The 20638-nt window shown below is 45.8% G+C and overlaps 1 protein-coding gene and 1 long non-coding RNA gene across 3 annotated transcripts in view; one reads left to right on the top strand and one right to left on the bottom strand.

Moving 5' to 3' along the window:
• The window catches only part of SEPTIN2 (septin 2), a 73655-nt gene extending 59969 nt beyond the window's left edge, over positions 1-13686 (bottom strand). The window contains exon 1 of one of the 2 annotated variants that reach the window (XM_077488422.1): positions 13552-13686. The gene's annotated coding sequence lies outside the window, so the exon portion shown is untranslated. The remainder of the gene's footprint in view (positions 1-13551) is intronic. The other variant, XM_077488424.1, reaches the window with a different exon arrangement.
• An 87-nt stretch (positions 13687-13773) lies between these two features.
• The window catches only part of LOC143988680 (uncharacterized), a 79389-nt gene continuing 72524 nt past the window's right edge, over positions 13774-20638 (top strand). Inside the window, exon 1 of the long non-coding RNA XR_013276893.1 lies at positions 13774-13826. This is a non-coding gene — a long non-coding RNA (uncharacterized LOC143988680). The remainder of the gene's footprint in view (positions 13827-20638) is intronic.

Here is a 20638-nt window from a genome sequence, read left to right as displayed (position 1 = left end):
GAGGAACTGCAGAGATCCACAACTCCACAGGACAACTATTAGTCGTGCACTCCACAAATCTGGCCTTTATGGAAGAGTGGAAAGAAGAAAGCCATAAGAAGTCCCAGTTGTAGTTTGCGAGAAACCATGTGGGGGGTCACAGCAAACATGTAGAAGGTGCTCGAAGTAAAACGCTATGTGTGGTGGAAAACTAACGCTCCACATCACCCTAAACTAGAGGTCGACCGATATGGGTTTTTCTCTGGCCGATGCCGATATTTAGAAATCATGGCGGCCGATAGCCGATATATGATGCCGATTTTTTTGGCCCGATATGTTAGGCCGATTTTATTTTATTTATTTATTTTTAATCCCCCTTGATCTAACACACCTTTCCCACTGGGGCGTTTTTTAAGGCGCTTTTGGGCTAAAAATAGCTCCTGTAAAGTGCCTGTAAAATGGCTCCCCTGCAGTCTGTGTGAAAGACAGAGTGCTTTCACACTGAGGCGATGCGCTGGCAGGATCTTAAAAAAAAAAGTCCTGTAAGCAGCACGTTTGGAGTGGTGTATACCGCTCCTCCACCACTCCTGCCCATTGATATGAATGGGCACCACTGCCGAAGCGCATGCAATGCGATTTGGCAGCGGTGCTTCATGGGCGCATTTAACCTCTTCCTTGGCTGCTAGCTGGGTTATATGTGCCCCACTAGCAGCCAAATAGCACCGCTAAAATGATGGTAAAGAGCCGCTAAAACTTGCGTTTTACCATCAACGTCTGCCCGCTCCAGTGTGAAAGCAGCCTTCATAAGTGATACAGAAAATTTCTTACACTTAAAGCGGAGGTCCACCCTAAAATGGACCTTCCGCTCATCGGATTCCTCCCCCCCTCCGGCGCCACAATTGGCACCTTTCAGGGGGGAGGGGGGTGCAGTTACCTGGATAATCCAGGTAACTGCACCCACTTCCGGGCTAGCTCTCTGCGGAAAGGGGCGTACATTACGCCCCTTTCCGCAAGTGCCCGTCCCCTTCCGCAAGTGCCCCGCTGCCTGCTGGGAAACACACAGATCCCAGAGGCAGCGGGGACCGTCCTCATTGCACAGCGCGGCTCGCGCATGCGCAGTAGGGAACCGGGAAATGAAGCCGAAAGGCTCCATTTCCTGATTCCCATACCCAAGATGGCGGCGGCAGCACTCGAGTGTCGATCTAGAGATCGGCTTCGGGTGCCGACATCGCGGGCACGCTGGACAGGTAAGTGTCACTATTTTAAAAGTCAGCAGCTGCAGTATTTGTAGCTGCTGGCTTTAAAAAAAAAAAAAAAAAAAAAAAAACGCGGAGTCCCGGCAGACTCCCGCTTTAAACATTTATTAAACAAAACAAACCTCCAATCAGTTTACTTGTATGTATGATCTAGATTAAAAAAAAAAAAAAAAAAACCTATATATTAAATAAAAACGGGTAGTCAAAACTTTTGGACAAAAAAAAAAATAAAAAAAAAAAAAAAAAAAAAATGGGCTAACTTTACTGTTTTTATTTTATTTTTATTTTTTAAATGGTGTATTTTTTTCCCAAAAAAATGCATTTGAAAGACCTCTGTGCAAATGCCGTGTGACATAAAATATTGCAACAACCGCTATTTTATTCCCTAGGATCTCTGCTAAAAAAATATATATAATTTTTGGGGGGTCTAAGTGATTTTCTGGCAGAAAATACAGGATTTTTACTTGTAAGGAACAAGTGTCAGAAAAGATTTAGTCTTTAAATGGTTAAACTGAGAACTTCTACACAGAGATGACTTCATTTATTCAGAAGTGTAAACATTGTATCATTTAGTTCTTTTCTTGGCAGTCTGCCCAGAGTGGAGGAAAGTGTTGCTATGACGACTCAGGCAACTTACACTGACTTCTTACAGAAGTCATTTCAAAGTCCCGCTGTAGAATCGGCTTTTTATCAGCACAATCGGCCGATGCCGATTATTTAAAAAATGGCAAATATCGGCCGATATATCGGTCGACCTCTACCCTAAACACACCATCCCCACTGTGAAACATGGTGGTGGCAGCATCATGTTGCTGGGATGCTTTTCTTCAGCAGGGACAAGGAACTGGTCAGGCCGCGTACACACGCGGGGACTGTTCGCTCAACTTTGTCCGTCAAACAGTTTCAGCGGACAGTCCGCTCAAAATTAGCATGGACGGACTTGCCCACACACGACGAACGAACAGTCCGCTGAAACCGTGCGCGATGACGTGAACGGCACGTACGACGGGACTAGAAAACGATGTCCTATACACTGCAATGCAAACTTCGGCGTGTAAATCCTTTCTGAGCATGCGCGGAACTTAGTTTGACGAACAAGCCTACACACGAGGGGACTGTTCGCTGAGACAGTTTTTCGGAATTTCCGAAAAACTTTGTTCAGCAGACTGTCCGCTGAAACTGTCCGCTGAAAGCCCACACACGAGCGGACTGTCCGCGAAACACTGTTCAGCGGACAAAGTTGAGCGAACAGTCCGCCCGTGTGTACGCGGCCTTAGAGTTGAAAGGTAAAAGAAAGGGAAGATGGATGGAGCCAAATACAGGGCAATCTTAGAAGAAAACCTTTTAGAGTGCAAAAGACTTGACTGAAGCAATGGTGCTCCTTCCAGCAGGACAACGACCCTAAACATACAGCCAGAGATACAATGTAATGGTTTAGATCAAAGCATATTCATGTGTTAGAATGACCCAGTCAAAGTCCAGACCTAAATCCAATTGAGTATATGTGGCAAGACTTGAAAATTGCTGTTCACAGACGCTCTCCATCCAATCTGACAGAACTTGAGCTATTTTGCAAAGAAGAATGGGCAAAAATGTCACTCTCTAGACGTGCAAATCTGATAGAGACATCCCCAAAGAGACTTGCAACTGTAATGCCAGTGAAAGGTGGTTCTACAAAGTATTGAATACAAATGCACGCCACACTTTTCAGATATTTGTAAAAAATTTGGAAAACCATTTATCATTTTTCTTCCACTTCACAATGTGCCACTTTGTGTTGGTCTATCACATAAAATCCCAATAAAATACATTTACGTTTTTGGTTGTAACATGACAAAATGTGGAAAATTCCAAAGGGTATGGATACTTTTTCAAGGCACTGCATCTCTGCACTCCTTCCGCCAGAGTGGGGGCACTCTAATGCAGGAGGCGTGGCCAGATCACCAGGTGAAAATGTGGGGGGGGGGGGGGGCACAGCAAATGCAGCCACCACATCTAATGATTAGTAAGCTGCAACATATGACATATTTGGTTTGGGGTTTAATACCCCTTTAAGATGAAAGCAACACCACCTGACACTGACTACACATAAGGATCAGCATACACATTAAAATCTCGCCATACAATCTGTTTTAGGAAGACCTACCAATCAGATAAGGCCTTATACTACATATTTGTTAGTAGATCTAAATAGAATAGAAAATTAAAACACATTTAACTGTGTTAAATGACAAGATTAAAACATTACTTTACTGCAGCGCAAAAAGCCGTTGTGTTGTATTAGAGGAGTGGGAAAAGATTCAGTGTATACATTAGACTGTCATTCCTCAATGACTGGTATGTGGATCGGGAGGGACACCACCCTGAACTTGTATCCCTCCCGCACACAAGTCACACGGGAGCAAAGATGCCATTTGCAGTCAGTCACACCAAATGCAGCGGGATGCATTTCTGAACACATTCCCATTGCACAGACAGTCCTAAACCAACGTTAGCTAATGAGCACAGTTCACACTATTGCACTGCATTGAAGCAAAGAAATGTGCAGAAACATGACTATGGAAACAAAAAACTAATTTGGTTTCTTTGATGACCAGTCTTTCTCCATGCCAAAAAAACTGTTCAGGAAAAAAAAAAAAAAGAAAAGCACTGCAAATTTGTGATGTGGAATCTGGTGTGAATGGGCCCTTAATGATTTTGGGCCCCAAGTATTGGAGTTACTGTAGTCATCGGTATATAACACGTACCTAAGGCTGCTTTCACACTGGGGCGGGAGCAGCGTCGGCGGTAAAGCGCCGCTATTTTTAGCGGCGCTTTACCGTCGTTTTAGCGGCGGTGTGCGGGCGCTAGCGGGGTGGTTTTAACCCCCGCTAGCGGCCGAAAAGGGGTTAAACCCGCCCGCAAAGCGCCGCTGCAGCGGCGCTTTGCCGGCGGTATTGCCGCGGTGTCCCATTGATTTCAATGGGTACGAGCGGTATAGGAGCGGTGAATACACCGCTCCTTCACCGCTGCAAAGATGCGGCTAGCAGGACTTTTTTCACCGTCCTGCCAGCGCATCGCTCCAGTGTGAAAGCCCTCCGGCTTTCACACTGGAGTTAAAGGGGCCGGTTTTTTTCAGGCGTTACACAGGCGCTATTTTTAGCGCTGTAACGCCTGAATACCGCCCCAGTGTGAAAGCAGCCTTAATGTTAAGAGAAGTTTCAGAAAGAAAAAAAAAAAAAAAAAAAAAAAAAAAAAAGCTTGAATTTTAAACTAAGGACTTTGAAGCAAAATAAAAGGCGAGTGCCCATAAATGCACCCTCACCAGTGCCTCCTGATCAGGGCACACACAGTCCCACCTCCTGGCCCAACTACTATGATCGATAAAACATTGGTCCAATGCTGGGACATGCGACGTCTATCCTTAGGCTGCTTTCACACTGGGGCGGTATTCAGGCGTTACACCGCTAAAAATAGCGCCTGTGTAACGCCTGAAAAAAACCGGCCCCTTTCCCTCCAGTGTGAAAGCCGGAGGGCTTTCACACTGGAGCGATGCGCTGGCAGGACGGTGAAAAAAGTCCTGCTAGCCGCATCTTTGCAGCGGTGAAGGAGCGGTGTATTCACCGCTCCTACCCATTGAAATCAATGGGACACCGCGGCAATACCGCCGGCAAAGCGCCGCTGCAGCGGCGCTTTGCGGGCGGGTTTAACCCCTTTTTGGCCGCTAGCGGGGGTTAAAACCACACCGCTAGCGCCCGCACACCGCCGCTAAAACGACGGTAAAGCGCCGCTAAAAATAGCGGCGCTTTACCACTGACGCTGCTCCCGCCCCAGTGTGAAAGCAGCCTTAGAGCTGGGCCAGGAGGCGGGACTGTGCGACTGCAAGCATTGAGTACACAGGAGATCCTGGCTCTTTGTTATCCGGTGGCCCTCGACCCCTCCTCCAAGGCAGCCAGCTATTGGTGTACACCACGCACACGATTTGCCCCATATTTTTTAGGGGGAAAAGTGCATGTTATTCGCTAATAAATACAGTATTTTCCTACAAACACCAACAAAACGTTGACTATTACGGTCAGTCTAGTGCAAGTTTGTGTCTGTGGGAAAACAGCAATTCTAAACCTGTCCATAGATGGTTCCTCCATCAACACAAGCAAAGGTGTATAGGGGAATCCTGAGAGATTGTATTCCCTCAGCGGGGACTCTGCTGTCAGAATACTTTGATCGAAGGCTGCAGCAGCTGATCAACAGTTTTCAAACATTTCCATTCCATAAACTTCAATCTAATGATCGACTTCTGACGAACAGGGATGTCTACACATGGATCAAAAATCAACCAACCAGTCTCTGCTGAACTGAATTCATTTTGATCCACTCATGGCCAGCTTTAGTAAGAACATGGCGACACAGAGGGCCCACTGTGCCTTATTACATACAATACAACCCATACCCGATATCTTCAAATTATTGTAAACTGTTACTCTATTGGAAATATCCTGACACATAGCAATAGGCTATGATCAGGTGTATAGGTCTCATAGAAAAATATGTAGACTGCAATTATTGAAGCGCTAACCGCCTGCTTTTATGGACCCTTTTCACACAGATGCGCTTTTGAGGCGTTCCCATTTACTTACAATGGAAGATTTCTTTATGGTGTGCTTATGAAAAATTGCACCAAAGATTCAGCGTGCAGGACTTTTACAGATACAGTCGCATTTGCTTTAATTAAATAGAATATAGTGCAGCACAATCAAATAAAACTAAGCGGTCCATGACATTGATGGTAAAACAATCTTGTATGTGAACGGATATGAAGAGCCTCCTTAAAGTGGTTTTGTACAGAAAATTGCAAGTTCGTCTTATTCAAATGGCTTTGGAACATAGATGCAGTTATGACCATTGAAATAAAATAATATGCAGTATTTACCTTTTATTTTTAATGTTTATGCCGACTTCCGGGCTCTCCTCCCGTGGGAGTAGGCGTGTTTATCGGCTTCGCAATGGTCCCTGGGAACTTTTTTTAGCTATTTCCCAGGAATCCGTGGGGGACACAGTCAAGCCGAAATTGCCATTTTGAAAGTGGGCAGGCAGCTCTATCAGCCATTACCACTATAGCACATGAGGCAAAAGGAAGGAAAACAAAGAGGACACTCAATGAGCATGTGCGAGATGGAGTGGTGGATGCTGGGAGCTCAGTGTCATCGCATCCAGGAAGTAAATGCCTGTGGGCTTCAAACGCCCACAGTGAAAATGGAAACCGCCGGACTGCTTTTTTAAAAGTTTTCCTTCGCAATGAAATAGTCACGCCGGGGGTTAAAAAGACGCCGATCGTGGCTGCAAAGACACCGTAAGAATCGCCCAACAGTGACACAGGTAAAAAAAAAAAAAAACGGCAGTGGAATCCTGCTTTAAGGTGCAATCATGGACAGACAGTAAAGTGTGATTTTAGCCCATCCACCACAGATACTCCAGCCTTTCACCTCATAGACTTGACCTGTAAAAGGTCATTCAACATTTAACCCACACCTGGGGTACCGATCGCATATGATCCAGCCGATGGTCACATCACACATATGAACGAAAGAGAAGGGGACAATCTAGTGCTCTCCGTTTGCATATTTTAATAGAACGAGAAATAAAGAAGCAAAATCTACTCCGGAAGAGTGCTAGCAAACAAGCACATAATACACTGGTTTCATATTTGCTTTAATGGGGAATAGTTATCACATGCTTTTGTCACCCTTGAAAAGTGCATTAAAAGCGCACCAGTGTGAAAGGGGCCTTCGATATAAAAGTATTTCAATACGTTCCAAGTGACTGATCTGGAACAAGGACTCTAGAGAAGTCAGAACTGATCTCCTTACTTGATCTGGTGCCTCAAATGACTTAAGTCAATGGATTAGTATAATAGCCAGAGATTCTTCCTTAAGGCTGGGTTCACACTGATGCGACTTGCGCGCATCCAATTTGCACGACAGGCAAGTGTGACCAGCTCAAGGGAGTCGGTTCACACCTCAGGGGCGGCCGTGGTCCCCATTGGAGAAGGGTCCTGTGCGTTCTTGGGTCCGAATTCAGTCAAAAATTTGGACCTGAATCGCAGTAGGTGAACAGGGACGCGCCGGACCCCCTGCTGTGACCTGCAGCCGCATCAATGTGAACCCAGCCTTAAAGTGGTCCTCAACACTGAAGGCTTTTTACTTTCAAACCTGTGTGCTGCAGCTCCCCCTTGATCCAGCGATGTGTACAAGATCATCAGCTCCCTGGGGACCCTCTCTCCTCATTGGCTAATCACAGCCAGTAAGCCAATAAGGAGAGAGAGGGGGTAGGGCCTCAGCCAATGAGGAGGAAGAGGCTCAGAAGAGCACATCGCTAGATCAAGAAGGGGCTCGGATACGTATAAAGAGTGGGGCTGCATGCAGAAGGCTTAACTTTCATGCATAGAACGCACAAATGTAAAAAAAAACTTGAGCCTTAACCACTTTAATCTCCATTAATAATATAAGAACATACCTAGACAAGGTGTTCAGTTTGGTACTAATCAAAAAGAGGCCCCCGGCCCTACATATTTAATGGTAGATCTAAGAGGAGATTGTACACTCAGATTGTATAGTGAGCTTGTAGGCAATTATACAGTGTACGGTCAGTCTTAAAATATATCTGAAGCCCCAAGGTGTTTGCTTTGAATATGGTAGGCAAGGGTTAGAACTCACTATCGCTATTTGTCCTGATGGGCCATTGTCCCAACACAGAAAATGAAGGGAATTCCTAAATTGTCACTGAGAGGAAACAAGGGGAAATCTTCCTACTTATACACAGTTACATAGTAGGGGAGGTTGAAAAATGACAAGTCCAACCTATGTGTGTGATTATATGTCAGTATTACATTGTATATCCCTGTATGTTGTGGTCATTTAGGTGCTTATCTAATAGTTTTTTGAAACTATCGATGCTCCCTGCTGAGACCACCACCTGTGGGAGGGAATTCCACATCCTTGCCGCCCTTACAGTAAAGAACCCTCAACGTAGTTTAGGGTTAAACCAATTTTCTTCCAATTTTAGTGAGTGGCCACGTGTCTTATTAAACTCCCTTCCACAAAAAAGTTTTATCCCTATTGTGGGGGTATGGTAATTGAAATCATATCCCCTCTCAAGTGTCTCTTCTCCAGAGAGAATAAGTTCAGTGCTCGCAACCTCTTCAACCTTGTCTTTGGAGTTAATCCCCTTTTTAATGCATGCCAATATTCTGCTTGCTTTCTTAGCAGCAGCTTGGCATTGCATGCCACTGCTAAGCCTATCACCTACTAGGACCCCCAGATCCTTTTCCATCCTAAATTCCACCAGAGGTTCTCCCCCCAGTGTACAGATTGCATTCATATTTTTGCCACCCAAATGCATTATTTTAGACTTTTCTACATTAAACCTCATTTGCCACGTAGTTGCCCACCCCATTAATTGTTCAGATCTACTTGCAAGGTTTCCACATGCTGCAGAGAAGTTATTGCCCTGCTTAGCGTCGTCCGCAAATACTGTACAGAACTGTTAACCCCATCCTCCAGGATGTTTATGAACAAAGTAAATAGGATTGGTCCTCCACTTCCCACCCCTGACCATTCTGAGTATTCCCCATTTATCTCCACCCTCTGAACTCGCCCTTGTAGCCAGTTTTCAATCCATGTACTCACCCTATGGCCCATAACGGACCTTACTTTGTAAAGTAAATGTTTATGGGGAACTGTGTAAAATGCTTTTGCAAAATCCAGATAAACCACGTCTACGGGCCTTCCTTTATCTAAATGGCAACTCACCTCCTCATAGAAGGTTAATAGATTGGTTTAGCAATAACGATTCTTCATGAATCCATGCTGATTACTGCTAATGATGCCGTTTTTATTACTAAAATCTTGTATATAGTCCCTTATCATCCCCTCCAAGAGCTTGCATACTATTGATGTTAGGCTAACTGGTTTCTAATTCCCAGGGATGTATTTTCGCCCTTTTTTAAATATTGGTGCTACAAGCCCTTTTCCAATGAAAATTAAAGAGGAAGTAAACCCTTCCAAACAACTTGGACCTATAGGTAAGCCTAGATTAAGGCTTACCTGTAGGTCCAAGCAATATCTCCTAAACCTATATGGTTTAGGAGATATTTGCCCGAAAATGGGCACCGCTGTCTACGGCGCATGCGCCGTAGACAGCGGCGCGCATGCGCACTAAATGCGGCAAATCCAAGAATGGATTTGCCAAATTTGTCGACTCCCGTGCGCATGCGCGGGAGTGACGTCATCGCGGCTTCGCCGAGTGGCAGCGGCGGAGCTGCGAGACGCGACTCCCGTGCGCATGCGCGGGAGTGACGTCATCGCGGCTTCGCCGCTGTCATTGGTCGGAGCTGCGAGACGCCACCAGCAAGATGGACGCGGCGGACTACAGGGATCAGCGGCGACTTCGCTGGCTCCTGTGTCAGGTAAGTGACACATAATGAGCTACTATGCGATGCATAGTAGTCCATTATGCTTTACCTTTGCAGGGAAAAAAAGAGGAAGTAAACCCATCAGGGTTTACTTCCTCTTTAAAGGTTCACATTATAACATGGCTGCTGGTGTGCACCGTGGAGTATACAGTGCCAATGAGATCATTACAGCACATAGCACTGGTTATTTTTTTCTTTTCAACTTTATTGGAATGTCACTAACTGACATTCCATTTGTGTTTATTTACTGCAGAGCATTGCAATGCAGTTTAGTGTGTTGTGAAATGCCGCAGTGAAAAAAGCACTGTATGTCCTTTTTTCAGCGCACACCACCAGAACAGAGCCACAAACAGAACAGAAGGCAATTTGCCTTGTCCATGTGCTGGGACTGGTGTCAATGGGCCCCCCCCCCCAAAGAGGACGTTGTTACGTAAAGCGATTGTAAACCACTGGATATTTTATAATTTTTTTGTACCTCTAAGGTAAAAGGCATAATGTGCAAGTATGCACAGTTCCTTCAGAGCGCATGCGCCAGTGATGTCACTGGCTGTATGTACACTAAATATCTCCTAAACAGTGCATGTTTAGGAGAAGGAGATATTTACACTACCTATAGGTAAGTCTTATTATAGGCTTACCTATAGCTAAAAGCAAGAGATGGAAATTTACTTCCACTTTAAGCTGGCCATACAAGGTCAGACATTCAGCAGGGTTAGCAGAGAGTGGACGAATTTCGATCCAGGTACGGGCACTGGGTTGCACAGAAGTGTACCAGCCGACTGACATCTGTAATAAATGCCTTGTTGGATTTTCCTTGCTCTATCAGCACTGCTGGCGATAGCTGGCAGTGCTGATCAGTGTATTCTGTCGCCAGGAAAGCTCTACTGCTGTCAGAATAAAATAGCTCAACAGGTTGATTCTGGGTCAATTTCTTCTGCTCAACCTGCTGGTTGGACAAAACAAAAACAACTGACTCAAGTGTGGGCTGCCTTACTTCTGAGAAACTTACTCCAATTTCTTGTTGTATGTCCTTCCGCCAACTCTACCCAATACTAAAAATATATTTTTGGCTAAGATGGCAGATAATCATTGTGCCTCCTTTCCCTAGGCTGCAACCAATCCAAACATGGCAAATAACAATGCAAATAAAAACAGAACAAAGTTGCAGTTGAGTAGGACTGAGCCCTGGTTCACACTGTCACATTGCATCGGATTTACACTGCATTCCTGTACAAATTGCATGCGAAAATGAATGGCTCAAATCGCACCGCAGCGGCATTAAAAAAAGGTGTGGGCATTTTTTTGTTCGCAGTGGAACTGGGTCGAATGGGTCTTCATACCCATGCGATCAGGTTCAGCCAAAACACACTGCACTTTGCGAGCTGCTTTTCAGGTGTTAAAGGGGTTGTAAAAAGGTACAAATATTTTGGCATATATATATTAAGATGCAAACATCTGTGAGCTATATTTATTTTCTGTCAAAAAATTTATTTTGCGTTTTCTATTTACCCAATTTCTGCACTTCCTCCTTTATAGTCCCTTTACATTGCCACAGCTTCCCAGCCTTGTAGCGCGCTCCCAGCCGCTACGTCAGATGTGATTGTGAACTACGATTCCCTTCATGTTTAGCGGCAACACGCATTGCCGATTTTTCCCTGTCTGAGCGAGAATTACTCTCATTTAAAGTGGGGCTGCGGTTATGAGCTTCTGATTCCAATGCCAATCAAAGGGCATGAGAGGCAGAGCTATAGCATCTTACACGGCCAAGGCCAGCATGCCTGTGAAAGCAGACAGCGTCTCCCCGCAGGGATGTGGTCCCAGGGAGGGAGCGCGCATGCACAGGACACGCCCTTCAGAACGGCTCTGCAGAAGGGGCAACAATCTGGCAGAAGTGGAGAAAATGGACCCGAAAAAAAAAAAAAAAAAAAAAAAAGCGAAAAGCACACTACACTACCTAAAAAGAGCAGGATTAGCAGAAATAAACAGGGGGTTTAGTACTTTAAGTTTTAATTGACAGCATGCACACAGATCTCTATGTGTGGGTGGGGGGGGGGGGGACGCAGAGTTGTATCAGTGTGAACCGGGGTTAAAACACTACGCACCATCGCACGATTTCTTTGGATGTCTGGGAAGATACATTACATAGCTGCCATCAGTCTGTTGAGCTGATTTTATAGTTAGGCTTAAACAGTGGACTATGTGCTTATTAGGCAAAAATATAAAAAGTTCTTTGACTCTTAAAGTGTGCAGGCCTCCTCACATGGGTTCAGACTAGGACCTGAACACACCCCAGCGCATCTCTACTCACAATTAAGGATGAGCTCTGGCGTGTTCAGATCGGACCCACCAGGAAGCCATCACTGCACACTGCCAATCGTAGGCAGTGAGGCATTTACAAACTGACAGCTGCACATTCACACGCTGCCTACGATTGGCAGTGTGCAGTGCTGGCTTCTTGGTGATTTCGAACCAAACACGCTCAAGCCCATTCCTAATTGTGAGCTTTAGGCACGATCGCACACCCCACGTGCAGAGCCCGCCATGAAGTCGGCGCAGCGCTGATCACAGGCAGAGAGACATTGTCTTGATGTGTGGCCGCAGAGATCGGGAAACGTCTCACTCCCTGTGATTAGAGCAGCGCCAACTTCCTGGTGGGATCTGCACGTGGGGTGTGCGAATGTGCCGCAGCTCACCCTTACTCGCAATTAGGAATGGGCTTGAGCGTGTAGACAGCGTGTGAATGTGCAGCTGTCAGTTTGTAAATGTCTCACTGCCTACGATTTGCAGTGTGCAGTGATGGCTTCTTGGTGGGTCCGATCTGAACATGCTGGAGTCCATCACTACTCACGATTATCAGTGGTGTTGCCAGCCGCCGTCATAGTCAGGATAATGGAGTGCACAAGCAGAAAGACTACTGCTAAATGCAAGATGGAGCTTCATTGTGGTCGGCTTGAAACAGGAAGTGCAGTTACTGGCAAGATCTCCAGCAGTGGTGACTGGGGCTAATCTTTTTGGGGGAGGGGGGCGGCAGACAAACCCCACCCCCCAGGTCTGCACTCACCCCTTCAGAGTTGCAGCTTCTCCTACCGGCAGGCTCAATCCGCCTCCTGTCCTGATTAACCGCTAGGAGACACCAGAAGACAATAGCGAATATTGATTCACTGGTGTCATAAGTGGGTGGGTCTGGGGCGTAGTGCTCTGCGCCCCAAGCCCAACCTTTTTTAAGCCAATTAGAGCCTCAGCCTCTAATCATGTGGCTTGGGGAAAAAAAATAAACCTCATAGAAACCTTTGAGTCCAGCGCCCCACATGCAAACTTAGGGGGGCGGCACCCCTTATGGACAGGCCGCTCCCCATCTCCAGCCAAGAAACTTTGCTTAACCCCTTGCTTGACCGCCGGGGCGGGGGTAGGGAAAGATTGGCAATCATTTGACCCCTGTGATGAGGGTCACATGATCAGAAGCCGGTGACGCCGTGCACATTGGGCGCAATCTTAGCACAGAAACATCGGCCACCCAGCAACACATATGCCCAGCCTGTGGGCATCAAAGCTCACCCTTCTGCCATTACATGTACATGTTATGTGGGCATCAATTGGTTAAGAAAACAGTATACAGCGAGTCAGGATGCCAAATATAATGAAAAATAACATTTAGAGGTTTTTGTTTTTCTCTATTTTATAAATAAGAATTCAAAATACCCCAAAACATAAACAGGACGAACACAGCGACTGTTATCCGTTATATAGCTGAGGGACCACAAGTCCCAGCAAACCTCTCCAGCTCAAGAGACTTGTGCATGCCCCAGGCAGAGCCCTATCACATCCATCGCTCAGTACACATACACTCGATAAGAACACAGAACTGACCGATCTCCTCCCGGTGTCCGCTCCTCTTGGTTTCCGGTGATCTTCACAACTTCGAGCAAAACTCACTTCACTGAGGAGCCCTGCCCTACGGCGGCCAATCAGCGTCAGAGAGGCAGACAGCCCGACCAATTAGAAGCGCGATATCCAGCGTCTACTACCGATATGGACGGTACAGCCAATCAGCGAGCTTCTAACTGTCCCCCCTTATCTGCGATTGCTCCGCCTGTACTGAAGGGCGTGAGTTCGGCGATACAGCTAGAGGACGGGAAGAATGTGTAAGAGGAGGGGCTGGCCGGTGGGGTGCTCCGTGTCCTCTATATGTATCTATGTGTGGGGGGATGGTTATTATTTGGGGATGCTTGGTGCACTGTGCGGTACAGGAAATGCGCCTTTACTATTGTACTGCTTCAGCTGGGAAGGGGCCCTAAGTCCCTGTTCATATCTATCTATCTATATATACTGCACTGACTGGAACACCATTCATTCCTAGGAGGACTCCGGAAACAGCAGAGCTGCAGTGAAGTGAGCTGTAATAAACTGCAGACCTAATGTATTTTACATCACAGGAAGGCCGCAATTGCACCTCAGCCGCACGGTTTTGAAGATTTTTTTTTTATTAGCTTTTGCGCATTTTTATTTTTATTTTTTTTATGTTTTTGAGCTTTGGCCCATAGAGAAAATATCATCGGTTTCATCATTTGTTGCTATGTTTTTCATTTTTTATCTGCTTTTATTTATTACTCATTACATTTAAAGGTTAGGAGTTAACCACTTCCTGTCCACGCAATAGCCAAATGACGGCTATAGCACGGTTGTCCCGTTCTGGGAGGGTGTCTATTGATGTCCTCCCAGTACTGTGCCCGCTGCAGCACATACCCGGTGTCCGTTGGACACAGTCAATCACAGATCAGGGGTAAAGAGCCAATCACAGCGGCTATTTACCATGTGAGCAGCTGTGTCCAATCACAGCCGATCACAATGTAAACACACTTGCTGGTTATCAGCATTCCTGATAACCAGCGGGAGGAGAGGACAGAGCCAGTGTCCTGCCCAAAAAGGTCCCCCAGCGGATAATGCCCCCCCCCCCCCCCCCCCGTACTGCACAGGCGCAGCGCTTGTGCAGTACGAAAGTCTCTGAAGATGAACAGCTCTACACAGCGCCTGTGCACTACATTCTGCCCTGAGTACAGGTTCAAGCCCTGCCATCCAAATGGACATAGAGTTAGATTATAAATATGCCGAGCGAAGCATGGCCGTGCCCGAATCGTGGCAAGTGAAGCGAGCCCACAAGGGGCCCTGTTACAAAGTGGTGTCTTACAACAGTGTTGGACTTGGAACGCAGGAGCAGGCACCGTGTACAGCTGACTCGCAGGTGTTCAGCTTTGGCTATTTTTGGAGGTTCCCTTGTGGTTCTTACTGCGCAAGCGCTGTGCCTGCGCAGTACAGGGGGGTCATTATCCGCCGGGGGACCTTTCTCGGCAGAACATCGGTAACCGGCGAGCGTGAAAGGGGATATCCACACTGATATTTAGGGCACTGATCATCAGTGCAGCCTCATCAGTGTAGCATATTAGTGCAGCCTCATCAGTGACCATCAGTGTAGCCTCAACAACACATGTCAGTAAGGGAGAAAATTACCTGTTTGCAGATGTAGCACCCTCATGTTTAGGCAGGGTTGCTATCAAATTTAGTTGCCAGGCGGTAGTTGCCTTGGCTAATTGTTAGGAGATCAATTGATTCCTCTCTAAATCTGGACTTGTTGCACCCTCTGTCACTGTGTGGCACTATACTAATGGTATTAGATAAGACTGGGGCTTTGCAAGCCCAGCCATGAATGGATGGGGTGTCTCAGCTAATGGGCAGAGATTTTCTGTGGTCCCCTGGCCTGCTGGGATAGCCTATTTATTTGGGTGGAGTCAGGTGATCGGGTTCTGTGCCACCTGGACGGCTGTCTGGGTGGATGTGTGTTATGCTGCTCCGGGCTGCTAGACTGGAAGCCTGAGGCCTGTCCTGGGGACACCTGGCTGCTAGGCTGCCTGAGGCTTGGGAGCAGGAAAAGCAGCATAGGGTTGGGACTGCTGGCTTGTAGTCCAACCAGAAGTAGTGGTTCAGCCGGACAGGGGACCAGTTGTGGTCGGACGTAGAGGGGAAGCTGTCAACACTAAGGTACCATCCCCCTTGTTACCAGAGACCACTGAGTAAGCTGAAGCCATTACCAGAGCAGTCTTCTCACCAGCAGGGGACGGTGAAGAAGTGGGAAAACTTCAGAGAGTGCCAAGCGAAGCACCCAGTGGGATAGCAGAGGTGACGCTTGCAGGACATCAATGGGTGCCAAGCAAGGGAACTAACGGGTCAGCAGGGGTGATTCTTGAAGATTATCTGTGAGTGCTAAGCCAGCAGGGAAGTGGGGGTGACGCTTGAGGAAGATACTGAGTGCTAAAAGTGGAAGAGCTCAAGGGATTCAGTAGCTAGTGTTAGATTCTGCCAATTATTGCATCTACTTAAAGGGGTTGTAAAGGTAAATGTTTTTTCACCTTAATGCATTCTATGCATTAAGGTGAAAAAATATCTGACAGTGCCTGCGCCCCCAGCCCCCCCGTTTTACTTACCTCACCCCTCGAAAGTCCCGCGCTCGGCCCCCAACGTCCTTTCCACCGTTCAGCCTGGCCGCTGATTGGCTGGAGTGGATGGATTGAAAGCAGCGCAGCCATTGGCTCGCCCTGCTGTCAATCACATCCACTGATGCGGAGCGCTGGGGGGCGGGGCCGTGTGATACAGCGAGCGGCTATAGCCGCCGGCTGTATCACGGGAGCGCACCCGCAGATGCTTCTCACCATGCGAGGGAGCTCGCATGAACGTGAGAAGCACCTGCGGGAGGAAGCCGAGACAGCCGCCGAGGGACGAGAAGAGCAGGTTCGGGGCCACTCTGTGCAAAACGAGCTGCACAGTGGAGGTAAGTATAACATGTTTGTTATTTAAAAAAAACTTTACGAGTGTCCTGGCCCTAACTCTCTCTCCCCCAGTTCTGTTAAAGAGACAATAAATCTCTTTGCATTCAAAATGTGTCTGGCGCCCACCATTTCATCTTGCATTACACTCATCATCATGCCTTGTAACCCACTCTACACAGAAAGATGTCAGCTGTTCCTAAATCTGGAGGTCACCATTATACCTCAAGGGCCGCGGGACCTGGCTACACAAAATTTTATAACAGAAACTAAGATTTTTTTTTTTTTTTACTTTTGGTATTATTCCATATGTTTAGCAAAAGGTAAAACAGTGGGGATTAAATCCCACCAAAGGAAAGCTCTATTTGTGTGAAAACTTTTTAATATGGGTACAGTGTTGCATGACTGTGCATTTGTCATTCAGGCTGGGTTCACACTTTTCAGATTGGATGTGGGTTTCTCCGCATCCAATTCGCATAGTAGGAGATTGTGATCGTCTCTCTATGGAGCCAGTTCACATATCCCCACAGTGGCGGCTGCAGTGAAAATTGCACAGGAGTCCTGTGCGTCTTTTGGTCCATTTCAGGTCCAAATTCAGCCCAAAATTCAGGCTGAAATTGGACCTGAAAAGGTGAATGGAGAAGCTCCAGACTCCTGCTGTGAGCCGGAGCGTTCTGCTATGTGAACCCAGCCTCAAAGTGTGATAGTGCTGAAAATTTGCCTCGGCAGGAAGGGGGCAAAATTGCCCAGTAGGCAAAGTGGTTAATTAATCTTAAAATGTATTTATTTAGTTAGGTTAGGGGTTAATATAAGGGTTATGTTTTTTAATTTATCTTATTATTTATGTATTTTAATATTTATTTATTATCCTTAATTGTATTTGATCAGTAAAACGCTTGCCTATGCATTTCTATGGGACAAAAAAAACCTTCAAAAACGCACTTATAAGCCCGATTCAAGGCACAAAAAAAGCTCCAGAACTTTTTTGAGCTTTAGGCATTTGGCTTCAGGCAACTTGAAGTTGAGATATGAACCATTTCCATGGAGAATAATTGATTTTTTTTTTTCTCCTCCAACGCTTTGGAGCTTGAAGCTCCAAAACACTGGGATGTGAATGGGGCCTAAGACTTGCCTTTGTCTAAAGCCCCATACACAAGGGCCGAATGTCGGTAGACAGTGGTCGGTTCAATAAAAACTAGGCCACATTTGGCCCATGTGTATGTCAGTAGGACTAAAAGCTGGCTTCTGTTGGACAAGCGTGCTGAAAAACCAGCAGCTGATCAGCACTCTCAGCCAAGGTCCGAGAGCGCTGATCAGTGTTATGGCGGGGGAGGGGGAGGGGCATCCGTAGATGGATAGGATTTCAAATGAAAAGTCTTAGGAAAATTCTCAGAACATTCGGTTGTTGTTCGAAAGATTTTCCTTTGCTTTTAACATTTGATTTTACATTGAGTTTGTAACATGTTCCTTCAAGAAACATTTTCCAACCTGCTCCTTCAAATTTTCTCATCACTGCAGGCAAAAACTAACATCGATTTGACCCATTATGGATTAGATAAGATTACAAACTCTTTTAGAACATTCTTTTCTCAAGAATTTTCATTCAAGATTCTACCCATCTATGGCTAGCTTTAGGCCGGTGGTACATGTATTGAAATTTGGCTTGTTCAGCAGGAACTGGCTGAATCTTGATCCATGTATGGGCACCCTGGTTGTACACAAGTCCATACAAGCAGCCTGTCAGCTGGAAACACTAATCATTGTGTTCTGCCAGCAGGGAAGGCTCCCTGCTGTCCGAGTAGCTCTTCAGCAGGGGATGCCCATCAATATTACCTATAGTGGAAGGAAAGAAAATTGCATTATGTATGGCCTGCCTTACCATTTTTTATTTATTTTTTGGTTAAAAGCAGTTAGGCCTCATTCATGTAGGCACATCTAAGCATACACTTCTATGAAGGGCCTTATTTGCTTGCATCCAGGCATCCCCATGCAGGCAGTCCCAGTCATATCTGTTAGGTCACAGAAGCTGCATGGACAGCTGCTGCCCCCAATTTGACAGCCATGTGGATGCTTGACTGTGAACGCAGACAGTGTGCAAACATTTTATCTATCTATCGTTCTACACAGTATCTCACAAAAGTGAGTACAACCCTTAGTGAAAATGTCCAAATTTCGCCCAATTAGCCATTTTCCCTTCCCGGTGTCACGTGACTCGTTAAGCCCCATACACACTATCAGTTTTTCTGCTGAGTTTTTCCTTCAGGTTTACCAAAACCATGTAGTAGAAGGGCCGGCCTGATTGCATACACATTGAAACTCTTAAGGTTTGACCTCATATTATATGGTTTTGGTAAATCTGATGGAAAAACTCAGCAGTAAAACTGATAGTGTGTATGGGGCTTTAGTGTTACAAGGGAGCAGGTGTGTTAAATTTGGTGTTATCAACCTCACTCTCTCATACTGGTCACTGAAAGTTCAACATGGCACCTCATGATAAAGAACTCTGAGGATCTGAAAAAAAGAATTGTTGCTCTACATAAAGATGGCCTAGACTATAAGAAGATTGCCAAGACCCTTAAAGTGAGCTGAAGCATGGTGACCAAGACCATACAGTGGTTTAACAGGAGAGGTTCCTCTCAGAACAGGCCTTGCCATGGTCGACCAAAGAAGTGGAGTGCACGTGCTCATTGTCAAATCCAGAGGTTGTCTTTGGGAAATAGATGTATGAGTGCTGCTAGTATTGCTGCAGAAGTTGAAGGGGTGGGGGGTCAGCCTTTCAGTGCTCAGCCCATACGCCGCACACTGCATCAAATTGGCCTGAATGGCTGTCGTCCCAGAAGGAAGCCTCTTCCTTTTTTTTTTTTTTGCCACTTCAGTGATTTCTCAGAACTTTCCGTTCATCTCTGTCCCCTCTCGTCTTCACATCATCGTAGCTTATATCGTTTGCTCTTATACATTCCTTTTATGTGCTGTTTCATCTTAATTTGAACAAGTAATTATAAAACACCAATACAACAAACTTCCACCTTGTTATCCCCTCCCCCTCCCCACCCACCGGTCTCGCCCCCCCCCCCTTTACCTCGCTTAACCGTTACTGCTTTACTGGAAATAATATTTATATATATATATATATATATATATGTTCTTTTCCTATTTCCCGTATAGGTCTTAGGTTCTTAGTTGTTCTGCATAGCTCCATGTTTTTTTAAACTTTCCAACCTTTCCATTTGTCTTTTGTTGAGGCACTCTTTTCCCCGTTACTATCACTTAAGCTTTCCATGATATATGTTTCTTCCACTGCATCTATCCACTCCCAGATTGTTGGACATTCCACCTCCTGCCATTTCTTAGGAATCAATCTTTGGTGCGTTTAAGAGATGTGGTATCAGTGACGCTTGATATTGTTTTACCCCTCCTACTATGCCATGTAACAGTACTATCCACGGATCTTCTTCAATTTATATTTTAGTAACTTCTTTTACATAATATAGAATCTTTTTTCCAGTATTTTTTGATTTTGGGGTAGCTCCACCATAGGTGTGCCATTGTTCCTAGCTCTTTGCAACCTTACCAACAATCCGCAGATCTGTTGAAATTTACTGTTTTTATCTGGGGTAGCATACCATCTAGTTAGACATTTATAATTCATTTTGGTGGTTTTACTGTCGGATGCTGAGCTGTGAGTTAATTTCAGTATTTTACCTATTATTGTTTTATCTCTCTGTGTTCCCAATTCCCTTTCCCATTTTTTTTAATAAATGGCGGAATCTCCAGCTCGTCCACCGTCAACAATAGTTTATATGGCCTGGATATAATTCCTTTGGCGTTCTCTGTTGTGCAGAGCCACTCCAACTTTTTTTTTTTTTTGTTCCATAAAAGATTTTATTGAAAGATTCAAAGCATACAAACGTGCAAGTCAGAGAATCATCATAAACAAAAAGTGCTGCCACGACCCTATCCACTCGCTGTACAGAAAACATTATTACACTGCTGCAGTGGTCGTGACTAGTAGAACAGTGCTATACAGAGGTATAACTTGTCAACAAACGTATAACTAATATGATCCTATCTTTTGAAGAGGCTTACTCAAGTCGTGCCAGGTAGTGCTGGGCCTGGGTGCCTAGCCTGCAGGACCTGTA

The sequence above is a fragment of the Lithobates pipiens genome, unplaced genomic scaffold, assembly GCF_037356315.1.
Source record: "Lithobates pipiens isolate NorthernLeopardFrog02 unplaced genomic scaffold, aLitPip1_a1.2 Scaffold_18, whole genome shotgun sequence".
Classification (NCBI taxonomy): Eukaryota; Metazoa; Chordata; class Amphibia; order Anura; family Ranidae; genus Lithobates; species Lithobates pipiens.
The sequence above is the reverse complement of the archived record's forward strand: the minus strand, read 5'-3'. Positions and strand labels throughout refer to the sequence as shown.